The 19,987-nt window shown below is 42.1% G+C and overlaps 1 protein-coding gene and 1 pseudogene across 27 annotated transcripts in view; one reads left to right on the top strand and one right to left on the bottom strand.

Moving 5' to 3' along the window:
- The window catches only part of PTPRT (protein tyrosine phosphatase receptor type T), a 391,962-nt gene that overhangs the window by 244,382 nt on the left and 127,593 nt on the right, over positions 1 to 19,987 (bottom strand). The gene's annotated exons all lie outside the window — the stretch shown is intronic.
- Positions 16,258 to 17,070, top strand: LOC146757808 (uncharacterized; annotated as a pseudogene).

Genomic DNA, 19,987 nt, shown 5'->3' with positions numbered 1-19,987 from the left:
GTTGGTGCTCAACACCCCAAGCCTGCACTTAGGAGGGGATATTATTAAACTTCACCCATGCCATGACTGACAGTGGGTACAAGAACGTTGCTATCTCACAAAATCTCACTGCTGTGAATAATTTATACCCTCTACCACAAATTACCCTCCAAACAAACCTAGCTGTATGTGATTCTCAATTCCCTTCTTCCACTGTGAACCTGAATGCATAACCCATCCCCTACCCTCAAGGACCTTCCAAAGGTTGCTGTGTGCTCCTGGACCAGCAGCTGGGATGCACTGACTACCTGTCCATGCCACTAAAGCTTTTCTGGGCAGGACGCATTGCTTACCAGTAGCTCTGAGATCAGCAATAAGTAAACAAACAAACAGAGTTCAGAACAGCCTTTTAAGGACAAGCGTGTTTTGCCTTATTAGCTGTAATAAAAACTGACACATTGCGATTCAGAGTCTGACAGACTTCTTTAACATGAGCGCAGAATTGAAGCTGATGGGACTTCTTTTGAATTTATAGGCCTGTATGTGCAAATAAAAGAGGTACAAGCGGGTCTGGCACCAACAAGCCATTTGTCACATTTCTCACTCATATAAAGAACTAGGGAATGCATTAACGTGTCACAAACAGAAATTATTGATCAATGAATGACTGAAAACCTATTTAAATTTCTCCAGGCATGAATGTGTATAAAACAAAAGATTCCTTGAAAAAACTCTGATTTGGACTGACTTTGAACAGTAATGAGAGCAGAAAAAAACACTGAGTGCTGTTTTTGTTTACCTCCATCTGGAAAGTTCAAATGTCATCAAATAGACACTGAAATGGGAAAGTTTGGAGAGAAGAAATGATCTCTGCTGTGTGAAAGTTGTTGGGTTGTTCTGTTTCTATTGGACACAGAAGTAAATGCTCATTAAAGCAGCTGAATATGAGGTCAATTAAATTTAGTGCTCTTGAACCAACAGGTTACATCAGTTAATATCTTGCTGGCTTTGCCACCTTCCTGAATAACTAAAACCAAATGTGCTGCGTTCAGATCAGTCAAAAGCATGGAGAAAAGAAAGATGGTAAATAAATTCATTTTTAAAAATCCATTCAAATGACAGTGAACATAAAAAGGCACTCTCTTATAGTTATTAAACATACCACCGAAAATTGGGGAATTAAGCCATGAAGAGCTCTCTAGCTGGCCATAAATTTCAATTTTTCCCCTGCTTGGTGCATAATGATGCCTTGATAAGCTTCCTATTATTGATGCATCTGCAACATATACCCTCTTTTTGAGCTGAAATGCTGCTCTGTAGCAGATGGTGGCTATTGTGTTTACACATCAGCACTTTATGATTGCATTTTCTCACGTCTGCAGTAAAAAAGAAAGCCATAATTGAGTTTTTAATGGCTTTGCACATTGTTCATTAAGATTACATGAGTGTGTTCTGACAAATGACAGCTGAAGAAATGAGCCACTGAGAACCCCTCATGATCACCAGACAGACCTCAGCTGATGCTCTTTCACTGCTGCCTTTGAAGAACTGCGCTGTTTAAAAGTAAAATTACAGCAACCATTAAAGACTGAATGTAAACTTGAAAAGAAAACTGTCAAAATGCTCAACTGCAAAAACAGCCTTCGGAAACCCTGAGAACCCAAATCAGAAAGTACAGAACTTTCTTTGAAACAGCAAACTCTTTTTCCCAGTACATCAATCTGCTTTTCCAGCAGCTCCATCACAGCACAGGCACTTTCTTTTTTTCCAGACACAGTGCTGCTGGTTTCCAAAGAACAACTCTACCCTCAAAAAGGAAGGGCCTGACACCTGACCCTGTTAGCATGGAACGAAGCAACCTGAAATAATTTCAGTCAGAAGGGGCCTCAGGTAATATCTAAGGCATCATATTTAGTCCATTTCTGTGCTTAGAGCAGGGTCATCTCTTTTCCCCACTGACTCTCTAAAGCCTCCCAGATGGTCCAGTCCCTCTGGATAACCTGCTCCAGTACTTGGCTGCCCTCAGGTTGTTTTTCTGTCACCCCTATAACCTCTCATTTCAGCCCATACCCCTTGTCTCTCACCCTCCAGCCACTCAGTGCAGTAATGACTCTACCCCATCCTGGAGGCACTGAGGTGTTGCTCCCAGGACCCCCCCAAATCTTTCCTGCCCGAGCCTGAACAATGTCATCACTCCTCAACCTCTTGTCCCAGGGTGCTGGCTCCTGCCCTGACCACTCACTCAGTGGCCTTCACTTTCCTCCCTCCCTTTCATCAGAGTCTGTGATGTTGGGGCACCCAAAATTGGACACAATAGGCTAAAGGCAATCTAATGAGTGGCAAGCAAGGAAGGACTACTTCTATTTGTCTGCTGGCTAGGTCCCTGTTAATACAGCCCAGGATGGCACCAGCAGTCAGAACATGCTGATGACTTATATTCAGGCTGCCCTCTACCTGACTAGTCTACGTCCACATTCACAGTATTTCTTCCAGCCTGCCTCTACCCCTCTGGATGGTGGTCCTACCCTTGACTGTATCAACTGTTCCCATAGTTTGATGCCAAACTAGAGATGCCACCAATTACTGCCAGCCAACCAGTGCACACCTCCACAGCTACCACCACCAGCCCAGACCATAACAACACCCTGACCTGGAAACACATGAAGCTTTGTCCTGACTCTGGTCTCCATAGTTTCATAGCACTTCTTCTGTACAGTTGAATTACAGGACCAAGAGAGCTCTGGTAACTTCACATCTTACAAAACCAAAAAAGAAAGAAAGTATTTCCATATAATTGCTTAAAGTTAAAACCATGAAACTCACAGTTCTTCTTCACAAAAAGTTACCATTGTACTTTCCACATTTTTCTACCCTTGCCCTTCTCAGCTACATGTAATAACAGCTGAAGAAGGCTCAGAAATCTCTTCTCCTGACTGATGAACCACAGCGAGCAGCGCTTGTACAAACTCAGAATTAAACAAGGCGTATCTCATAGCTGCTATCCCTTCTTCAAATATTAGGACAAAATCAGACCCGTGGGTTTTATCTCTCAAATGTGGGCCACACTGAATTAATCTGCCATGGAATAAGAAAGAGCTTGATTCACAGATAAACAGGAATATAAACTGCAAGTTCAGTCCCATATAATTCATGAGGACAATTCATTCACTTGGGAAACTGTTGGATAATAGGAAAATATTTTTTAAAGAGACAGCCTTTATTTGTAAAGACGTTTTCTTCTGGATATTTATGTCGTGAAAAGAATTATGTTGCTGAGGGTTTTTATAAGATAAATCTTCTCTGGAAACAAGACTGATTACATATTGCTTCAGCGACTACAAATATTTGCTGTACTCATTGAAAGGATGTGAAGATTGTGGCATTGTCGCCTCACTGACCCTTCTGAAGCAGGGTCTCTTATTAGCAGAGGGACTTGGTGGCCTCACCACCAGCCCAGAGCAGTCCCAAGCAGCTATGCACTCAATGCAGGTATACCTGTACCCAAACTACTGCTAGATGCAGTGGAAGATCAGCACTTAGAGGTTAACTAACATCTGTATGGAGCACAAACACAGTAGTGATACTTAACTACAACTCTGATAACCAAAGAACCTTGATCTAAGCCTCCATCAGATGAATCCTGAAAGCAGTGCCATCTAACAGCCCTGGTATGTAATAGGGATGATTTATCACAAAGACTCATGATAAAATTTCACACTTGAAGGTGCATGATGCTGTCCAGTGCTATTGCTTACCACTCGAGCCTCACAAGCAAGTTGCTTCCATCATCAACCAGAGGAAGAAGAACTGCAGCTGGTGTTTGCTGGAATAACATCTGTGCTCCAATCACCTCTTTCCCTCAAATTTTAATTTACAAAGCAAAAATCCTTGGTATCAGACCCCAGATGAAAGCCATCGCTCATGTGTTACATGTACCTTACAAATGCTCTGCGTACCGCAATGCTCCACAGTCATCTTCAGAATTATCTTTCCATGTTTTGTAAATGTTTCTTTATTGAAAATGACTGTCACAGCCATCAGCCTGTTCCTGAGAAGCAAACAGTGCTGTGGAATCACAAACTATTCTATAAATCTCAACGGTGAAGAACTTTTTAATGGATTCACTGCCTTCATTCACTGTTGCTAAGGTCACTGCTGTAGCATGCTTTGAGACTGTCCTTATTCCATTATTTATAAATACAGTATGAATTGCTTTGCAGTACTGCAAAAAAAGGATCCATTAGCAATGAAGTTACCCCAGTTTATCAGATAAATGAATCTTGTAATAATAAACACGTGTCTCTACAGTCAAAAGATCAGAAGTCTCTTTGATTTTAATTATACCTTCTTGTTTGCATCATCATTTTTTAAATCGCATGAAAATACACACTAAAACCATGAGGAGTTATTGTTGATTTTCAGTTCCAGTAGTTTGATTACTATTCATCCTATCAATTACTACCTTAACACTTCGGTAAAACGTAGAGAACTGATTTAAACACTTAATAAGGCATAGGTTATTAAATGGGCAAATAAGCAAAATAGAGGGAATAGCCGTAACTCAGCATAATATCTATGTTTAAAGACACTGCAAATCTTGTTCTCAGCACTCAAGAGCTTTATTACAGCTGAGCCTTGAAAGAGAGGCCCACAGGAATGAGTTGTAGGGACATTAGTAAGCCTCAAAGCCTCTTGCAAATGTAGTTCCAAGAAGGCTCAGAGTTCAGCAGAATACTAAATATCTTCTTCACCTGATTTAACCCATGGCCAACTAGCTGCTGCCAAGTGCTTCTCTCACTCATGGGAAAGGCAGCATTTCAGTGTAGAACCCCCGGACCCACTCTCTGAAAGTACACTGGCCATTTATTTAGGTTCCAGGCATGCAACTGCTTGTGTAATGAGCATAATTTACAGACAGATGCTAAAGAACGCTCTCATGAGGAAATGCCAACAACAAATGAGTTCAGAGGTAGCAGTCAGTACAGATTTTTCTGAACAAGTAATTGCTGTTTAGAACGTGCGCCTCGTAGCTTTGCTTACAAATACGGAACTTACTTTAAAAATAAAATTCCCCATCTCATTACAACTCAATGGCTAAAAATAAAGGTCTCTCCAACCAAGGCTCAAGGAAAGCATGTTTTCAGTTGTTGATTACAAGTCATTAAAGAATTAAATGAGTACATTACAGCTAATGCTACATCAGCTCTTATTGGAGGAAGGGCAGCAAGGCAAAGGGAAGCTCTGCTGCCCCTCTGGACCAGGACAGACAATGGCAACAGGCTTTGATACGCCTGAACAGACACAGTATGCACTAAACCAGGAACATTCTTTCTGGCTTTGAAAGCTGTTTTGTCTGAATTTTTCACATACAAGTAATGGCCAACAGACATGATATAACAACTCATAGCTACCCGCACAGAGCAACTATCCTGCACTGTTCAGATACAATGTCAGACCAGTCAAAGTCATTCAAAAGCAACAGCCCCTCTTTAGAATACACTTTTATTCTCTACTTTTTACTTTGTATTGACAGTGTTTCTCATTTCTGGTTTGCTTCTTTTCTCTCTTCTACACACGTTCTAAAAGATGACTGCAAACTCCGTTATGCCTCATTCTTCAAGTATGCAGCAGACATCTGTTAGATGCAGCCTCATTTGAGAGGTGTGCGGATGGATGGCTCAAGGTTCACAGAACGGCTTGGTTTAGTTTACTTTACTGTCACTCCTCTAAAGCCACTGAGATGGAACACCACCAGCCAGTTACCCTGTTGCTGGAGCTCAAGGTTCTCAGATGCTCCACAGCACCTTAACTCTGCCTCAGACAAAACCCACTGCCTGTTTCCAGTGCCCCATGAGACAGCCATCTGGAGCATGTGTTCATAGACTCCAGGCTTTCTTGCTGTTGCAATTCATAAAAATTCTAAATGGCCATGCAAGTTGGACCTCAATACTTGTGTATTTTCCAAAAGGAACTTTGGAAAAACCTTTGGAGTTGGCATGAGGGCTACCAGAAGTATTTTAGCAAAACTATTAGTCTATTGGAAGGTACTAGATTCCAAGTAATCCAAGCACAGTCTTATTTTCAATACACTGGATTCTATCTTTGCTTAATCATTAAAGACAAATGGCTAAATAATTTATTATGTCATTCTAAAGCATAAGAAGTGTGTTGTACGCCAGCCAGAACCAAATACCTCATTAGCAGGCATGCAGCTCCATTGCTGGCCAACTTTTACGGCCTCTGCAACTTGTGTAAAACTTCCATATGTCTGTCTATGTAACATTCACCAGGCAACCGCGGAGAGATTATTACCGTCTGTATTTGTGACAGAAAACACATATTAAATGCAATGCCAAAAGGCAACTGCAGCAAACAATGTCTGAAGAGGAATTGTTTCTTAAGGAGTTTGTTTTTACGTTACAGAGTTCTGACCATATGGTCACTTATTTACACACTTAAGAGATCAGCACCACAACTCTCAACTCAGAATATGACAAAGGTTGGCTGGTGAGTTATTTTTGTAACAAACTCCCAACTTCACGGAGCTTGGTTTTAACAGAAAGTGTTAATTGCTGTTAAGTCAGTGATGCTATTCTGGGTTTACTGCAGTGCAGCCAACGATGGAGTTTGGCAGAGAGAATTCAGAAAATAATGAAGCCCATCTCACAAGTCACCACACTGTATGGCAGAGCAAGATTTTCTCAAAAGGAGCAGCTCTAAACCGCAAAAGCAGAGGTTCATGCAGGCCACTGTGGAGGCGTATTGGCACAGCAAAAAGGAGCCTCAGTCATTTCAGCCCACACCTTTACCAGCTGTGATCACTGTGATTTGCTCATTCCCATGGGAACTAAATTAAACCAGATTTTTTCTTTTAAACAGGCAATGTTTGTTTGCCTATCATAACCCCTGGTACAATTACAGCAACCTAAGCAGAAGAGTCACCATCCTCATTTCCAAGCATGTTATCCTCTTAAGGTGGTCATTTTCTAGCTGAACATTATTTATGCCTCAGGAAGAGAAAATGAGATACTGCCTTGACTAACACTACCATTCAGAGAAGGTGTAAGCTCTCCACAATAAAATACTAGTTTAATCCAAGCAGAAGACATTTCTCAGTAACAGGAAGAATAGGTGGCTGGCTCAGAACACAAGGCAATATTTGTGCTCATAAAAAGTCCCAAACCATGCAGTTGCAATTAACGATTACTGAACTGGATCAATCACTACACAGAAGCCTAAGTAAAAGCCCAATAGTTACTGAATATTGACAAACATTTTTACTCAACTTGACAGCTGTACTCAATAACAAAGCTTTTCTTTGAGTAGCTTAAAAGAAGCTGCCTTTGAGCCACAGGACACATCCCTGTGCTTTAGTCAAACAAGTACGCTCAGCACACTCAATGTGCATAGTTTGCAACAGTTGATCATGACTCACTTCATGGTCTTTTTGATAGTAAGCAGCAACAAGTTTATTAACATCCACAGAGGCTATTATTCACATGTGGTTTTTTGAGCCCAGTTGGACGCCTGTGTGAATTTATTTATTTTTACTAAATTGCCCAAAAGTGTGTATACATTTATGCCCTGTGGACTGCAGTTCATTTAGAACCTAATAGCGTTATACACACAATGTTAGATTTTGATTAGAAATTAATAGCATTAACTGAATCACATTTTCTGGCCATGCTCTTCCCTGCTGAGAAACATGGCTGTGCAACATCCATTCCAAGCTCCGCAGGTGATACAGACTGAGTTTATACCACTTTTTGGGTGAAAACTTCCAATATTTTACCTGCGAAGTTCTTTGACATAACCTAAATCCACCTTTATCCCAGAAGGTAACTCAAATGTTGTACCAGCCACACCAAAATAACTGGTTAATGTAGCCATGAATTGACGCCACCGGGACCCCGCTTAAATGAAGAGCATTATTTAGCAACCACATAACAAACACTGCACCAAGTCCTGGCACTTTGGTTAAACACATGGAGCTAGAAGTGACAGAAGGGTTAAATGTACACAAACAGAGATGTTCAGAATGTGACGTAAATAGTTCATAACATTACTGATAAATCCTCAGAGCCTCTAAACAACCCAAGTATGCCAGCTCTTCCTTCAGCTCAAGTTCCTCACAGTTCTCAACAAATTTTGCAGTCAGTGCCATGCTACTTATTTAATTGTTCGCTTCCTCTTACAGAATGCAGTTTAATATGCTATTAGGAAAGTCATGTGCGCAATCCTTTGTTAACCTTCTGCCACATTTGACTATTTTCTATCTTCAGTAGCCTTCAAATCCCAAACAGAATTTTAACCCTCCCATGAGGATTACTTTATTTAATAAACTCTCGGGAGGTATTTCAAAAGCTTTGAAATCCCTGGTAAATCCAGTTTTTAATCCATTATTACACTGGCATTGAAGAAATTTCTGTAAATTAGAACGTCATAGTGCTCTGCTGGTTAGTCTGTCATGCTGGATTCACCTAAGTGGATTCATCTATTTGTTATTGTTTCAATCGTTTTTACCTCCAAGCTTTCTAGGATCATCTCTTTTTCTTTATGTTAAAGAAAGAGACTCCTGGCTCTTCTCTTCAGTAGCCAATTAAGCAGCTGTGAAAAAGCACATTAGCAAATCAAGTCCTTCCCCTAAAAAATTCCTCAGAGAATCATGAAGTTTTCTTGTTTGTTACTAAAACCACAAGTGGTTGTTTGACCAAGAATCAAAGAAGGAAAAAAAAAACCTCCCCCCACACCTCCCAAGAGAAAAAAAAAATAATGCTAGTGCAAAGTAATCAGTTAGGTTACCTGAAGTGTAGATTTCTGTACCTAAAAAAGAACCCAATTACTGATATTCTGATTCTAGCTGACTCATCAGTCCTCAATTCCCGCAGCCAGGAGATTTAAATAAACTTAGAATCTCTTATTACCTTAGTCTGAAATTATCTTTCTACCCCAATTTCAAGTGTCTGTACTAGACCTCAAAGTTATTCTTAATAGGCTCTTTTTATTATTTAATTATTTTTTAAAGTGGAATGCCATTTTTATCTTCAAAGTGACAGCAATGATAAGGTTGAATCTGAGTGGGTAAGGATCCAGGAGAAGACCAACAGGGCGAACATCCAGGTGGGGGTCTGTTAAAGACAACCTAATCGGGATGAAGAGACAGACAAGGCATTTCTGTCAACAGCTGGCACAGGCTGTATGATTGCCAGCCCTTGTTCTCATTGAGGACTTTAACTTCCCCTGATAAATACTGGAAATATAACGCTGCACATTAATCTAGACCCACAGTCTAGGAGGTTTCTAGAAGTTATGGAAGACAAACTTCACAGCTGGTAAGAGTGCCTACCAGGGGAGGTGCACTCCTAGACCTGGTGTTCACAAACAGAAGAACTGATGGAGATGTGGAGGCCAAGAGCTGTCTTACGCAGAGCAATCCCGCAATGGTAGAGTTCTCTATTCTTGGGGAAGGGCTAATGAGAATCTCCATCGTTTACTGGATGCAGATGGGTACCTGACCACTCAGGATAATGGCAGCCCATGGCTGGCATCAGTACCCTCTTTGCTGGGTAAAGAACTGGCTGAACACCAGGCCCAGAGAGTGGTGGTGAACAGAGCTAAATCCAACTGGTGACCAGGCACTAGTGGTGCTCCCCAGGGGTTCAGTACTGTGGTCTGTCCTGTTTAAGATCTTTATTGATGACCTGGATGAGAGGATTGAGTGCACTCTCAGTAAGTTTGCAGATGGCACCAAGTCATCTTTTATGATTCTATGACTTATTTGCTTTATTCTATGGAAGCCCTAACAATCTCTCTTAGTTCATACTTTCAATCTTCAAAGATGCCACCAAATGTAGCAACGCTTGAATAAACTTACTTCAATGTAAGGACAAACAGTACATGGTTTCCTACACATAACCCTTCTTAATTCTTCAACTGGAACAGCAAGATAAAAAAACCTAAAACTCTGTGCGAGACAGCCTTGAAACAACGTAAGTATCGAGACTTGAATGGAGGGCTGGGCAATTACAGCAGAACGTTTAAGATGGCCAAGAGGTAAAGTGAAAAATTCAGTTATATTTTTAGAACATGAGGGAAGTTTTCAGTACTGGCATGAGTTCAAAAGGAAACAGATTTTTCCATAGGCAAAGCTCCCCCTTACCATTCCATGAGCATGCTGTTGAAACAGGCTGTAAACACTTTAGGTAGAAAGAACTCAAATTAAAACATACTTGAGCGGTTTTCTCAGGTTCTGATACTGCTCTAAATGAAGCAGACAAATAAAGCTCCTCCTGAACTCAGCACGATCAGGATCAGGGCCAAATTATTAACAAGCATCTTTCTGAGTAGGATTATCTATCTTTGAAAAATAATTGCTCCTCGTGGCCTTGCAAACAAATGAGCAATTTCTGTAGGACTTACACCGAGCTAACTAGAATTTCCACAAATTCATGCAAACAAACTAGCATTCCAAGCATGGGGACACAATTAAGCTTTCAGGCTTTCAGTTTTCCCATTAATCTCTATTACAGAAATGTACTCTGGAATCCTATTTCTATTCCTCCTGATTTAATATATCGAATTCTATTATTGCAGCTGCAGGAAGCTCTCAGAGTCAACACCCTGGCAGAGATTTTGGGATGGAGATTTCTCTAGCATCCACATTCTGCTCCATTTTAGAAATAAGAAAATGCCTCAAAATGCGTAAGTCAGTTTTTTTTCCTCTGGTGATCATGTACAACATAAAACATATCACTTTTAAACTTGTATTTATTAGCATTACTTACGCTTATAACATGATCCAAAAACATAGGCAGTTACATAGGCAAACACATAGTAAAAATATCAGAGGGTTCTTAGGACTTCTTCCCTTTCTAGAGGCCACTTTCACTTTGACTGCAAGCAGCATAACTCTATGTGTGCTACAGCAGGGTCAGCATGCATTATTCTGCCCACAGGCACTGGGATGGCAATCTACCCACAGGTGAAGACTTACAGAATAAATTAGGAAGTTCATACCCCAGGGGAACGATTGTTAAAATAAGCTCAGCATTTCTGACAGCCATGCAACAGTGTTTCTACTCTTGAGGTTCTATGGATGCTCAATTGAAATAACCTGCTTAGCTTGCTCACAGCTGCCATTCACAAGGAGCACTGATCTACAAAACGCAGCATGGTGAGCAACCTCATGAAACCCATAAGATTCTCCTTTAAATGTCAGTGTACGTACAGGTAGCCTATTGGATCATCAGGCTAATCAGTTTTTCAAGGCAGTGGTATTGTGTTTGGATAGCGCGTGCATTTCTCAAGCAATCAAGATTACTCAGTTTTTAGTTTTATTTTTTAAGAGCATTTAAACTGTCTTCTGTAGTTACTTGTTAAAGCACTGAGACGCACTGGAATGCAGAGCCCAGTACCCAAAAGCTGACTGTGGAATACTGACTGAAGTTTACCGTCTTTGAGCCAGCAATACACAACAACATGGAGGTACTGCAACCAAACATCAAGAGCCCAGTGTTGTTACATGCACAGAGCTGTTCCCTTCCCAGCTCTGAACTGAAAGGAATAGAGAATATACTACATTAAAAAAACATTGTCTAGAACAGCAGTAAAAATGATAACAGCTTAAAACACAGTCCATGCTCAGATTGGCTCTGTATCCGTATCATTTTCAGCAGCTGGGGAGGAAAAGTACCCAAAACAGACAACTGCTGCTTGTGATATAAACATAAAAACTACATTTAAAAACAAATAAATAAATAAACACAAACCCCAAGCTCTTTTCCATTTGTTTAGTCTTCCCTCTTACTTTTGGTATACAGAACACCATGATGTGAGCCCCCAGAGGAATGGAATTTGAGCAGTCCTGCTGCCTGACAATTTCCTTTGCTATTTTGCCTCCTCATACTGTAAAGGAAGAATCCAATTTCCAAACCTACAGACAGTTCATTTAAAACACATCTTTCCATTTTGAATGTGTACCACTTGCAGCTTGTGCTTTGAGGACACGCAATTATGTTTCACCCTAGTAAGGCAAAGGCTCAGCATATTCCACTAAAACTGGTAACAGGCTGAAGGTTTACATTTTCAACATAGATAACTTGATGAAAGTCTGATTTCACAGCGCTGTAGATACCGTACGCTGAGTGCAAACTTTCCTCCAAGAGATCTTTCTGAATTCCATCCTGTTTTAATTTCCTCCTAACGTATTCCATCCAGAACGCTTTTACTTTAAACAGTTCAAGATTTTAGTTGTTCTATTTACAATAAGGCATAAAGGAATTAACAAGAACTGAGATCATTTGCTCCATTTCTATTTTGCATTCACACAGCCTCCATCCAGGGTGCTAATTTGGTAGAACAGTGGAGGATGATTTCCTCCTGCTCACAGAACCGCTTAGACTCAGCATGCAACAATTTGCCTATCAAACAGTTTGTTAAGAGCTGAAGGGTATATATTGCTCATCTTACTCTAATTCTCTTGGCCATGAGCACACTTATTTTTTCCGTAGTATTTTCAATATGGCTCAATACAAAAGTAGATTTTAACTTCTTTCCATTTAGGAAACTACTAAGTGACTCTAAGTCATATGCAATGGTGCTAGAAATAAAATATCCAGAAGTATCTAAAATTCCAGATAGTACCAGTGCCATAAGGGTACACACAACTAAGGATTTGTACCAAACTCTGACAATGTCAGTGAAAGCACAGCAATTTAAATACTGCATTCACGCTGCCTACAGCTCCAGATACCTTTAAATCACGTGAAGTACAACAATTACAATTTCCAAAAGCCTGGTACATCTTGATTTCTGCATTCTCAACCCATACATGTGCTGCATGACATGATTTCATGCATTCAACCACACAGCTGTATGGCAATTGTAGACATGCTTGTAGCATGTAAAGCCTTTGGTATAGCAACGCATTTGCAGCTCGGAAAAGGCGTGAATTTTAATTACTCATCAATCTTTTGAAGATGTTCTTACTACTTCGACGTCTAAGATGCTCTACAGCTCAGTCAAGGTACAAGCCTTAATAAGGCTCTGAAGGTTTTCTTAACCTTTACCAGAATTGTTGTCTCATTTTTAGCAATGGAAGTCACCAAAGCATGAAGAAAAGCTTACCTCAAAGACCTAAGGAAAAAAACTGAAAGAAAGATTATGCATTGCATATATTATGCAAACATGACCATTGAAAATGTATTACACAGTTTTTCTCTCTTTTTGAATTAGAGTGAGCTGATTTTCCAACCATATCTAACACGAAAACAGATTTTCATAGAAAAGATAACTCTCTAAAACATTGTTTTCCTTCCTCAGCATATAGTGGATGAGCATTACATGCAGTAGGACATGGGAACGTCAAGACAAGGAAAGGCAGGCCTTGCCACCCAGCCTCCAGGGCAGCTTGCAAAGGCCTCTGCTGCAGTGAACATTCTCCCATAAATCGTAAGTAGTACTGAAGCTACACATTTGATGTTGTATTTTTCTATTCTCAGCTACTGTAGTCCAGACTATCCCTAATAACTTCTTGAACTATATCCTACAATGCACAGTTTTCAGTACACAAAGCTGATACAAGGAAAGATTCCATTATGACAAGGGTGGCCAAACACTAGAACAAGCCTCCTACAGAGATGCTGACGCCCTGGGCATGTCAGTATTCAAGAGACACTCCAATGGCCTCACAAATTTGTTTTATCCCTAAAGAGGCCAAGAAGCTTTGTAAGTAGGTCCCTTCCAACTGAACCATTCTGTTCTATTCGGGGGAGACAACAGAACCAAGGCACCTTGGTCAAAGGTGACTGCACTGACAGGGCTTGGATTTCTTGAATTCACTCCTCATACCACAGCTGTTTAATTACTGGAGTCAACAAATATCTATGCCAAAACACTTAGTTTGCTCAGGATGATGAAATAGCCAAGGTAACCAAATACTACAATATGGTTTTGATTCCAAGACTCTCAGAACAGGACCAGGACCACCTACACCAGCTGATATAGGAGTGAAGGAATGCAATAAATTCTGCAACACCACACAGACCCCTTCCCACAAGCTCCTTAGAAGTCAACACTTTCCTAATAAATATAAATCAAAGCAAAGGCTGGGGAAATAAATATATATCAAAGCTAAGACTGAGGAAACATAAGGTCAACTTAAGCCCTACTAGTTTAAAATTCAATGTGAGATTTCTTTTAAAATTCAAATAAATATAGAAATCAAATATTAGATAAGCAACTAATTAGATTGGTATTTTCTTTCTAGAACCAGCCAGCCTGTGAAACCTTCCAGAGCAAAAAGTCCAAGAAATCTTATACTAAACACTTGCAGAATAACACCTTTTACTGAACGCATCTAAGCCCATGCAATTAGCTATCAACCTAGAGAACTCCAAACACAACATTCTCTAAGGCTTATCAAACATGGGAAAAAGAAAAAAGAAAGAAAAAATACATTAAAAATTAAGGAAAAAAAAAAAGATAAATAAATTTGACTCAGTTACTGAGAATCACAGCAGATTTGTGGCTTCTTGCAGAGATGGTGCCAGAGAATTTGTTTCAAATACAAGCTTTAAATGAGTCCAAAAGTTACATCCAATCCCAAACATTCAGAATGTCCTTTCCTTTAACATATCAGTGGAGACACTTCCCTCATGTTTTATTATCCTGATACTTCAGGTTCACTGGGGATTTGCCCCTACTCATCCCAACCCATAAATGTGTCAAAACAGAAAGCAGATGAGAAAGGTGCACCCAGAAATCAAGTTATCCTTCCTATTCAAGTGTCCAGCCAGTGCTGTCTCCCTTACAGAAGGCAAACACAACAGAATGAGTCCTCTAATTAATGGACACCCATGCAGTTTGCGTTCAGAAGTGAGAACTGTTCAAATATATTGCCCCACCACAGAGTGCAGCAGCATAATTTAGTCTTTTATGACAAGATTAGGGAAGAGTGCACACTTTCATAGGGCTTGTTGAAGAATGTGCATATGTTTGTGAAGAAGCATGGATTTATCTTGCACTGTCAATACAGGTATTTTTCTACTTGATGAATAAATCATTAGGGATAACAATAACCAAGTCCCATTATTTACATTTACAAGAAGAACTTTCAAGGCTGACACTGTCTAATTTCAAAATGATAATTCATAGACTTGATTTTCTATTTTCTTTGGGGCTTCTGCCTCACCTTGTTAACACATGGAACATGCACACACACACACAACGACCTTGCACACTGATTAACGTAACAAAATACATATATTTGCAGAATGCTTTTATGCACTACTTGAATCTTTGTTCACAGCAGACCCTAGTATTTACAGCAGCCATGACTTGTGCTTGTTGGAAGGATGTGTTCGAGATTCCCTCACGAATTAGAGGTTACAAAATGATCCCCATGTTCTTGATTCTGGTTACATGTCATATCACAGCTTACAGCCATGTTACATCTTCCACACAGCTCAATAAGGACTTAAACTCCTATCTGTTAAAAATCTAATCACCAGCTTACTCTTGAGTTCTGACATGCTACCAGAGGATGCAGAGGATTTCAGAAGCAAAGGTCACATACCAAGCTCATCCTATTCAATGCAAGCTATGAGAACAGCTCCAAAAGTAAGGCCTCCTATTTTATTACGTTGGCCCAGGACATCAGAGGCAGATATTGGTGGTATTGATATCCTGGGTTGAAGTTTTGTGACAAATGCCCACCCACCACCAAGGATTTGAAACTTCAACTTCAATGTTTAAAAGCAACAAACCTACAAGCACAATTCCCCATTGGTTCCCATGGAACCTGTACCAAGAAATTACCATCAAGCCATTTTTTGGACTCTTCTGGACCTGTTTTATACCACCTGTGTGGTATTCACCCTTAACGTCAGGCAAGTTGAAATCATCCTAAGGACAAGAGCACTTGATCCACAGGTACCTCTCAGGTCCTTAAAGAATACATCATCAGTGTCATCATCCCAGAAGGGTGGCAACACTTCACTTCCTCTCCCACAACTGCCCTGCCTGTCGCTGATGAAGGGCCAGTAACCATCCATCATGACACAACAGGCACAGGGCTCTTCCCAACACATTTTGCTAATGCCAATGACACTGCAGCTATGGGACAGTGACAAGACTTCCAGCTGCTCTACCTACTTCCACCTGCTGTGTGCATTGGTGTATAAATGTTTCAAATGTGCTTCACTGTACCCAGAACTCATGCAAATGACTGAAGGATCACAATAGCATGCACTGCCTCAAAGTTTATTGGCTTGTCTGTTTATTACTGTGAGCTGGTTTTATTTCTATTCATCTTTCAGATTATATGCACCCTCCATCCCCATTGAAAACTATGGCTGCTCTCAGGCCATTGCCTCCCCACGCCCAACACAGCCATGTTTTGGTCACCATGGGACATTCTAACGGTCACACTGCCACAGCTTTCTGATGTCACAAACCACCTCCCTGACAACCGCTATAAATACAGGGACCCTGACAACAGAACATCAGTCCTTAGTCGACTCGCGACTTGGTGACACCCTTGTGGCCCAAGGAGCAACTGAAAGTCATTTCCCACCTTCCGTGTTGTCCCTCGTGGAGGAGGATGGATCCTCCTCCACCAAAGAAGCGGCGGCTTCAGGGGAGCAGCAGCAAACCTGAGCCGATGGATGTTGATCCACCAGACAGCAGCGTCGAGCCCATGGAGGTGGACATCCCTCTGGAGGAGGAACCCATGGAGGTGGATCCACCTCCATCGAGGCAGGGCAGACACCACAACATCGTGTCTGCCTGGCGACGCTGCTACCTCCATCGGCGGCGCACCAGGGGCTCTCCATTTCCATCTTGGCGTTGAAATGGCACCATCCGCCAGAGAGCCCCTGCGCCAGCTGCTGCTCCCTGCCGCCCTTTCTTCCCCGCCCTCCATCCTCAGCCTTCCCCAAGACCTCTCACCTCTTCTTCCCCTAACTCTGAGGAGACGGGAAGGACTGGCACTGCTGTGTCCTACAAGCTGCTGCGCCGGGACAAGACAAGGAGTCCAACAGATGGCTTTCAGCTTCCTGCAGCCTCCAGCTGAGCCCTGACAAGAGGGCAGGACTGGGACTGGTGTCCTCTCAGCTGCTGCACCACCACAGCACGAGGAGTCCAGCGGACGGCCCCGAGCTCCCTGCGGCCTCCAGGCGCTGGCACAGAAGCTACAGAGGCGGCTGTTCCTTTGGAGAAGCAGAGGACTTGGCTTTGGACGGGAAGAAGGGCTCAAGGGCAGCATGAAGGTCCACCGCAGTTGCTCCACTGGGACTTTTGTTTCAACACTGGGCCACAACCAATTTAAAAGGACAACACAAAGTAATAGCAATAAAAACCTGAGCAATTCTTAAAAAAGCAAAAACAGTCTGTGCCTCTCCATGTGGGTACTTGAGGGTCTGCCTGGGGACTCCCGTGTCCCCTTCTGCTCTCCCCAGTGGGAACAGCTCTGCCCCGCAGGGTGAGGGCCCAGTCCAGGTCTCAGTGCTGGGTAGGAGCCCGGGCACACAGCAGCCCAGGGCAGGCTGCAGGCACGGCCTGTGCTCAGCGCTGGGCACAGAAAGCCAAGAAGGGGGGATGGAAGGCAGCGAGGAACTGTTGCAGATGCCATGGAACTAAACAGGAGGCATTACTTTCAGAGCAGCAGAATCTGAGTTGTTCTGCTTCCTCTTCCCAGAAGCCAGATGCCTTCCTTGTCCCATAAGGCCAGATGTTCTGCTTATAGCAGTGACACAAAAACAAAGCAAAGATGAAACTGTTAGTCAGTGGAACATTGATCTCAGCAAGGGTGATCATATGCTTGGTAGAATGAATAAAATCACTGACATTCTACTAGTATGAAATGTCCTTCAAAGAGGGGAGCAAGCCTACAGAAAAAAAAAAATGCTGAAGCATTGCATTAGAATCCCGGCCCGTTTTACCAGCTCCCCGATCTGGATCACCTTTCCACACCACTCTGCACAGCAAACCCTTGTAATACGATTGGAAATGCTTTGCACTGCTCTTTCTGCACACATGGAAGTGGGGTTTTGAGGAAGCAATGTCAAAGGCTATCCTGGCACTAACTAGATTCTTTTTCCTGTTAGGCCACCTGTTTGTGAAGAAGCATGGATTTATCTTGCACTATCAATACAGGTATTTTTCTACTTGATGAATAAATCATTAGGGATAACAATAACCAAGTCCCATTATTTACATTTACAAGAAGGACTTTCAAGGCTGACACTGTCTAATTTCAAAATGATAATTCATAGACTTGATTTTCTATTTTCTTTGGGGCTTCTGCCTCACCTTGTTAACACATGGAACATACACACACACAATGACCTTGCACGCTGATTAATGTAACAAAATACATATATTTGCAGAATGCTTTTATGCACTACTTGAATCTTTGTACAAAGCAGACCCTAGTATTTACAGCAGCCATGACTTGTGCTTGTTGGAAGGATGTGTTAGGGATTCCCTCAACTATCAGAGGATACAAAATGATCCCCATGCTCTTGATTCTGGTTACATGTCATATCACTGCTTACAGCCATGTTACATCTTCCACACAGCTCAATAAGGACTTAAACTCCTATCTGTTAAAAATCTAATCACCAGCTTACTCTTGAGTTCTGACGTGCTACCAGAGGATGCAGAGGATTTCAGAAGCAAAGGTCACACTCCAAGCTCATCCTATTCAATGCAAGCTATGAGAACAGCTCCAAAAGTAAGGCCTCCTATTTTATTACATTGGCCCAGGACATCAGAGGCAGATATTGGTGGTATTGATATCCTAGGTTGAAGTTCTGTGACAAATTCCCACCAGCCACCAAGGATTTGAAACTTCAACTTCAATGTTTAAAAGCAACAAACCTACAAGCATCATTCCCCATTGGTTCCCCTAGAACCTGTACCAAGAAATTACCATCAAGCCATTTTTTGGACTCTTCTGGACTTGTTTTATACCAGCAGTGTCATATTCACCCTTAACGTCTGGCAAGTTGAAGTCATTGTAAGGACAAGAGCACCTGATCCACAGGTACCTCTCAGGTCCTTAAAGAATACATCATCAGTGTCATCATCGCAGAAGGGTGGCAACACTTCACTTCCTCTCCCACAACTGCCCTGCCTGTCTCTGATGAAGTTCCAGTAACCGTCCATCATGACACAACAGGCACAGGGCTCTTCCCAACACATTTTGCTAATGCCAATGATACTGCAGCTATGGGACAGTGACAAGACTTCCAGCTGCTCTACCTACTCCCGCCTGCTGTGTGCATTGGTGTATAAATGTTTCAAATGTGCTTCACTGTACCCAGAACTCATGCAAATGACTGTAGGATCTCAACAGCACGCACTGCCTCAAAGTTTGTTGGCTTTTCTGTTTATTACTGTGAGCTGGTTTTATTTCTATTCATCTTTCAAATTATATGCACCCTCCATCCCCATTGAAAGCTATGGCTGCTCTCAGGCCATTGCCTCCCCACGCCCAACACAGCCATGTTTTGGTCACCATGGGACATTCTAACGGTCACACTGCCATGGCTTTCTGATGTCACAAACCACCTCCCTGACAACCGCTATAAATACAGGGACCCTGACAACAGAACGTCAGTCTCTAGTAGACTAGCGACTTGTTGGCACACTTGTGGCCCAAGGAGCAACTGAAAGTCATTTCCCACCTTCAGTGTTGTCCCTCGTGGAGGAGGATGGATCCTCCTCCACCAAAGAAGCGGCGGCTTCAGGGGAGCAGCAGCAAACCTGAGCCGATGGATGTCGATCCACCAGACAGCAGCGTCGAGCCCATGGAGGTGGACATCCCTCTGGAGGAAGAGCCTATGGAGGTGGATCCACCTCCATTGAGGCAGGGCAGGCACCACAACATCGTGTCTGCCTGGCGACGCTGCTACCTCCATCGGCGGCGCACCAGGGGCTCTCCATTTCCATCTTGGCGTTGAAATGGCACCATCCGCCAGAGAGCCCCTGCGCCAGCTGCTGCTCC

This window comes from Coturnix japonica, chromosome 19 (genome assembly GCF_054131305.1).
Source record: "Coturnix japonica strain WE chromosome 19, WE-NBRP24, whole genome shotgun sequence".
Classification (NCBI taxonomy): domain Eukaryota; kingdom Metazoa; phylum Chordata; class Aves; order Galliformes; family Phasianidae; genus Coturnix; species Coturnix japonica.
Note: the sequence above shows the minus strand (reverse complement) of the source record. Positions and strands in the feature narration are given on the sequence as shown.